The sequence below is a fragment of the Petaurus breviceps genome, unplaced genomic scaffold (genome assembly GCF_028583685.1).
Source record: "Petaurus breviceps papuanus isolate PSGF00001 unplaced genomic scaffold, PetGlider_PUasm1.0 156, whole genome shotgun sequence".
In the NCBI taxonomy this organism is placed as follows: Eukaryota; Metazoa; Chordata; class Mammalia; order Diprotodontia; family Petauridae; genus Petaurus; species Petaurus breviceps.
The window spans coordinates 3,210,842-3,217,444 of NW_027185720.1; the positions used below are offsets into that span (position 1 = coordinate 3,210,842).

At 39.2% G+C, this 6,603-nt stretch overlaps 1 pseudogene; it reads right to left on the reverse strand.

Moving 5' to 3' along the window:
• Positions 1-2,644: 2,644 nt before the first annotated feature.
• LOC138156723 (vacuolar protein sorting-associated protein 26A pseudogene) lies at positions 2,645-3,740 on the reverse strand (annotated as a pseudogene).
• Positions 3,741-6,603: the final 2,863 nt, after the last annotated feature.

Below are 6,603 nucleotides of genomic sequence, written 5' to 3' on the forward strand. Positions count from 1 at the left end.
GCATACACAATATAGGTATAGACATGTATACTTATATGTATACCTACACATGTACATGTGTGTATTGTATACATATGTGTGTATACACACTAATCAATGAATCAACCAATCAAATAAGCAAGTCAGTGAACTTTCTTTCCCCATCTGTAAAATGGGGATAATTCCCCACCTACTTCATTGGGTTATTGTGAGGCTCACATAAGGTAATACATACATACATATATGTACATACATACATATGTGTATGTATATATGTGTAATTATTTGCAAACTTGAAAGCATTATATAAATTTAAGCCATTGTTGTTTTTTTAGTTAATATTTATTAGGCTAGGGGTGGCCAGGTAGCACAGTAAGAGCACCAGCTCCACTGTCGGGATGACCTGGGGATTGAATCCTGGGCTCAGACACTTAGCACCCACCCAGAAACACCTGGCTGTGTAACCTTGAGCAAGTTACTTAACCCCAATTGCTTAGGGGTGGCCAGGTGGCTCAGCGCGTAAGAGCACCGGCTCCAGTGTCGGGATGACCTGGGGATCAAATCTTGGCTCAGATACTCAGCACCACACCGAGAAATACCTGGCCGTGTAAACTTGAGCAAGTTACTTAACCCTGATTGCTTAAAAAAAATATTTATTAGGCAAAAATTCTATGCCAGTCACTGTGCCAAGCATTGGGGATGTGAATATTCCCGTAGTAAGACAGTCCCTGACCTAAAGGAGATTATATTCTAATGGTGGAAGGCAACATATAAGATATAGATGAAAAGGAGAAAGGGTGGATAGTCTGAGCTGGTGGCATGGCAGAGAAAGACCAAAATATAGAATAAGAAGATATTAGAGCAGTGTTAGCTTGAGCATCCTCCTTAAGTGGAAATACAGGGAGACTCATGCAATGAGGAGAGGCAGCAGGGTCAGAAAGTACCACTATGTAAATTCTGGAACTGGAGTGAGATTCCAGGATGAAGAGGTTTCTATGGCATGATGAAGAAAATCCAGTGTGCAGACTGTAGAGAAATGGAAACATGGATGGTTTGGAAGTTCTAGAAGACTAGAGAGAGGCTACATGGGCAGAGGGTACAAGTATAATTATTGTTGTTGTTACATTATGATGTCTCTGAATGGATTTTTTTTTCAGTTTCAAATTCTTTATTATACATGGTTGCACAATTTGAGCCTGGTAAATACAATCAGTTTTCAAAATCTTTTCAAACAGTTTCTTGATTACTACATGCAAGTGACCATGAAAATATTTGGCATTTTATTTTATTTTATTTTTTAATTTCTGAACAGGCACTTACATGAGGGGAAAAAAATCCATCTGTTTCCACCCCCAGACATCCACATTGAAAAGAGATGTTCCCAGAGCAAATGAAGCCAGAGAGCATCTTCTGCAATAAGAGGAGGTGGTCAGAGCCACCGGAGAAAAGCAGTTCTCAGACCCATGAGCAGGGACTGAGTTTGGACCACTGACAAGGCTAGAACTGACATTTGTCAAAAGTGTGGGTTGGTTCATGAACCTTAAGTGCAGGGGCTCAGACAAGACCAGTGCCTCCATCATGTGTTTACGTTGTAGACGCATCTAAAGCCAAACCCGGTTCACAACTGTGCAACCTTTGGGAGTCTTTGAACCAAAGAGGACTTAAATTCAACATTAAACAAAATTAAGACAAAGACATTGTGTGTGTTTCCTAGAGAGGTTAGCTTGTAAATCCTGAGTTTTGACTGGCCAAAGCTTCAGCTTAACATAAGTATGTTTAACCAGTTACAGATTAGAGATGATACAAAGTCCACCCACCCCAACAATCAAGAAGTGTGTGAATTTAAGAATTAGTGTTTTCTCTACACACAGCTGAATTTTCCCTAAAACTTAAAAGTAAAATGCCTTAAAGTATTTATGGGAAAAAATCTTATATCAAAATGAGAAGTTTTAAAACACAAACAGAACACATTGCAGAAAAAGTGCTGTGGTGCTAATGCAAGAGTTAAACAGACTAACAGCAAAAAAAGAAATTCTGGGAAAAAGATGACAAGCGCCACTCTCCTGTTACAGAGCTCTTTGATGTGAAAGGTTGCAAGGGAGTTCCCAATGTAGAACACCACAGAACTGGAAGGCTCAGGACAAAAAATAAATGGAGCCTGAATCCCTCAAATACCCACAAGACTGAATAGGGGAGGGCTGCAAGGCTGGGCGACCCCCACAGCCTCATGGCCACTCCAAGTCTCTCATCATCTGAACACACAAACTTCGTGTTTTACAGAGAATGAGAGGGAACCAATGACAAGGAGATGGGGTAGGAAGACTCATAATCTATAGCCTAGAGAAAGAAAACAAAATGACAAAATGCCAACCTACACACATGGAAATTTTTAATGTTAAAACTTACATGCATATATGAGTGCATATGATCAAATCAAAGTATGAAGTTAAAAAAAAGAGTTGGCAGCTTGAGAAGGTTCCAGTGTTTCAGAGAAAGCACTTTGTTTTTAACTGGATGTACACCTTTGAGACAGGTTAATAGTGCCGCAAAATAGGTGAGGGAGCGTGGCCAGAGAGAGGGGCCAGTCGAGGCCTTGGGCCTTGTCCCTAGCAGGCTGAGGCCACTGGAACCCAGCAGCCTCCCCTTCCCCATCCCCTTTCTCCTGCCTTCATATTTCCGGCTGCTCATCAGACACCTGTGGCTTTGGAGGCTCGAAGCACTGGTGAAAGTTCGTCCTTGGCTTCCTCAGCTTCTCAGGAGCTTTTCTCCATAAGATGATCCCCTGCTGCTTGAATTACATCTGTCTTCCTCATCCACAAGGACTAGGTTCAAAAAATAGGGTAGTGAGAATTTCTTGTTCACATCTCTCATCATTGGAGTTGGATCATATCCCCCTAGAAAGAGTCTTATGGGAATTGATTCACCTTTGACTGGCGCCCCATCCATGATTTCGTACTTGGTAATGGTCTCTGTTTCTGTTGTGGTGCTGGGTCCAATTCCTGTGATCTCTTTCTTTATCAGCTGTAATTCCATGTGCTGAATTTTTATTCTCACTAATAAGAAATACATTTTTCCAACAATCACATCCTTTAAATGATACTTGGATTATATTTAAACTCTATGTGCAGACAGTCTTCAATGCCCACCTCCATCTTAATGGAGTTGTTGACGTCGGGGTAGGTGGCCAGCTGGTGTACAATAAGATCATACTCTTTTACCAAGTCTGACAGTCGTCTTACTATAGTCACTTAAGAAAATACCTCAATCGGACATTGGCACCAATGTAGGATTCATAGGGCTTTTCAACCCACATAAATTCAGTCATAACTTCTGCTTTGTGTCAATTCTCCAGGTAAGGCCAAATCTTTCACTAGGCTTACAAATTCATGGGTATTACTCTTGTCATTGAAGAGTTCAATTTGGCCTACAAATTCAATTCTAATTCCTTGGTGTTCTAGCCTCTTTCCGGGTTGCTTAAAGGCTTGGTTTACCTTTCCTGAAACAGATTCACCATCGTAGGAGAGATAATGTTTTTCTACTTTGCCATCTTCAGTTTTCATTTCTGCCATTTTCCGTGATTCTCCATCATTAAGGACAACATCAATCTCATAGAAGGGACCGAAAAAACCTCCAAGAAAACTGATGGTCAGCCCCACCGCTGCTCCGCACACACCCTGCACCGAAACCCTGAGCCCGGGTCCCTCCGCCCAGCGGCGCCCTCGTCATGTGACCGCCGGCCTCTAAATGGATTTTTGATAGTACAAAGGCGTTTTCAAATGTCAATGCTATTGTGGTTGACAAGATGACCAAAGGAAATTACATATATTAAATTTCATAAATTGTTTTGGTTAATTTTCTAATCACAATACTCCTACCCCACTGCTCAAGAGGTTGGGAAGGGATTGTGATATGGAATAATTGTTAGAGGAAATTATTCTATCCTTTATTGAATAAAAAAACAAACAAACAAAATTGTCTTCTGCTTCTTTGTGTGTCCCTATTTTTCATGCGATTATCATAAGCAGATGATAATGTAGGTTTTAATTTTGATAATGTGAGATGACAAAAAATAGTGACAAGATTTGTAATCAGGGAGGAATGAATGGAAATTTGACCATCTGGTGGCATGGATAATAGCCAAATAGAGTGATACTTTCCAAACTTGGGAATTTTCATTTAGTAAGTAGTTTTGGTAGTAGTGGTGGTCGTGGTAGTGGTAGCGGTAGTAGTAGCAGTAGCAGCAGCAGCAGTAGAATTAATATTCTTATATTTCATGAACATGTTAAATTCCCAACAATTGTACTGCTTGGTTTCAACTCCTATCATCATCATGTCTTACTCCAGGAAAAGCTCTTTACCAGGAAGCTCTTTATCCCAGAGACTACAGGAGCTGGGGAACTTCCACCTCACCAGGATGTTTAGTTGTCTCTGTCCATTTGATTATAGGACTGGAGAATGGTGCAAAAATTTCACAAACCTCCCATTTGAAGGAGGTTCAGAAGTCCAGGCAATTCTTCATTTTCCATGAGCTGTAACGCTTGCTTTTAAGTCCACTACCACCACCACCCTCCTGCATTTTGCAACTTTGTTTTATGTGTTATGTTCCCCCATCAGATTTTAAGTTTCTTGAGCGAAAAAAAAAATTACCTTTCTTTTTCTTATTTGTAGCCCTAATGCTAGCACAATGCCTGGCACATAGTAGGTGCTTACTGTTTCTTGTATTGTACTGTATGGAATTACAGTGTAGTGTAGTATATGCATCTCCAAAATAAAACCAGATGGCTAATGTTGGTCTGGTACACTTTGAAGAGAAGGGCATTATGGATTTTTTTCTAATATGTTGGTATGAAGAGATTCAGTTTTTGAATAACTCTTACCTTGACGCATATATGTAATGGTTCATTTGCAATAATACATAGGAGAAACCCACAAAACTTGTCTCATTGTAAAGTTTTTAGTCCAGAATAGCTTTTTCCTAGGAGAAATCTGAAAATATTGACTAAGGAGACTGATAGGAAGAAATTCCTAAGATAATTTTTGTCCATAAAAGAAAAACAATACATTACAGAAGCAAAGGATAGACTATTCTGGTGAATATATACTTTGGCTACATGATGCAAGACTGTAGCTCCTCCTGAAAATGGGAGAGAAAAAGGAGGATTTAAATAAGATTCTCAAAATTGTTTATTGAGAGCATCAACATTTTTGAGAATTCACTCAAACTTTGTAAGTTTGACTTATTCTAAAAACTGAACAACTCTAATTCTAGTGGAGGAAAAGAAAAGAAAGAATAATCTAGGCAGCATTGTTTTGCAGCAGCTTACACATGTAAGGTCAAAAGGTAGAATTATGACCAACAGTTGCCCTTGTATTCCATATACTTTCTATGATAAATATGACTTGCTTTAATAATTTCTGACAGGGACAGCCAGCTCATGCAGTGAAGAAAGCACCGGCCCTGGAGTCGTGAGGACCTGAGTTCAAATCTGGCCTCAGACACTTGACACAATTAGCTGTGTGACTTTGGGCAAGTCACTTAACCCCAATTGACCTCCAAAAAGCAAAAAAATAATAAAATAATTTCTGACAAAAAATTAAATGATGGCCATCCACGTGAAACCAAGCCATTATTAAAAAAAAAATCTATTGACAGTGATTATATCCTCCTTAAATCTCTCCAGAATTAACCTCTCTCCATTCTTCCCATTCCCCTCCCCCAAACAAAACAAGCAACAAGTTAAATCCCCAACAATCCAGTTGTCTTAACTAATTCTCATAAATTATGACCTTAAGGCTTTTTACCTTAACCAGATACTCTCTAACTTATCAATGTCCTTGCTAAAATGGACACAGAAGCTCCATTAAAAAAAAGAAAAAGATATCGAGGACAGCCTTCCTTTTCCACTTAACGGCATTTCCTTGGACTTCTCCATCGTGCCCCATGCTGGGTGTAATTTCTTGTTTTACTCAGTTTTTTTTTTCTGCATTATCCTCTCCCATTCAGATGTGAGCCCCTTGAGGGTTGGGACTATCGTTCTTGTTACCTGTGTACCAAGCACATGGCACAGTACTGAGTACTTACAAAGTACTTAATAGATACTTATTTACTATTTGTTGAGTTCTGACTATCTATGAAAATTTCCATGGAATCAGATTAGCATTTTGGGTTCTCTAATGATGAAGCCTTGGCAGTGGATAGATATCTTAGTGTCACTTAGTATTGGATTTCCAACAGCATTCACACTGCAAAAGGGAACATTTGCTAAGAAGTCAGTGGATTCATCATCAGAATTTGATATTAATTAACAGAAAGTGGAAATTGCTTGGAACATGTCAACTGTCAGGGAGTTTACACTCTAATAGGAATATGAAATATGTGTACAGACAGCTATGGTACAAGTAGGAATTTATGTGTAACAAACGTGACCAAGAATGGTATAATGAATTTAAGGATGTTAGAAGAATGAACAGAGTTTTTCATTCTATGCTGGAAGATAGGGCCTTATGAAAGATGTGGATATTCCCAATGGTACCAAATTGAGATTATTAAAGAAATTTTGATACGGTAACCCTTGATCTGTGTATTTATTGATCCATGAACTCCTCTTTTAGGATGATTAAGTC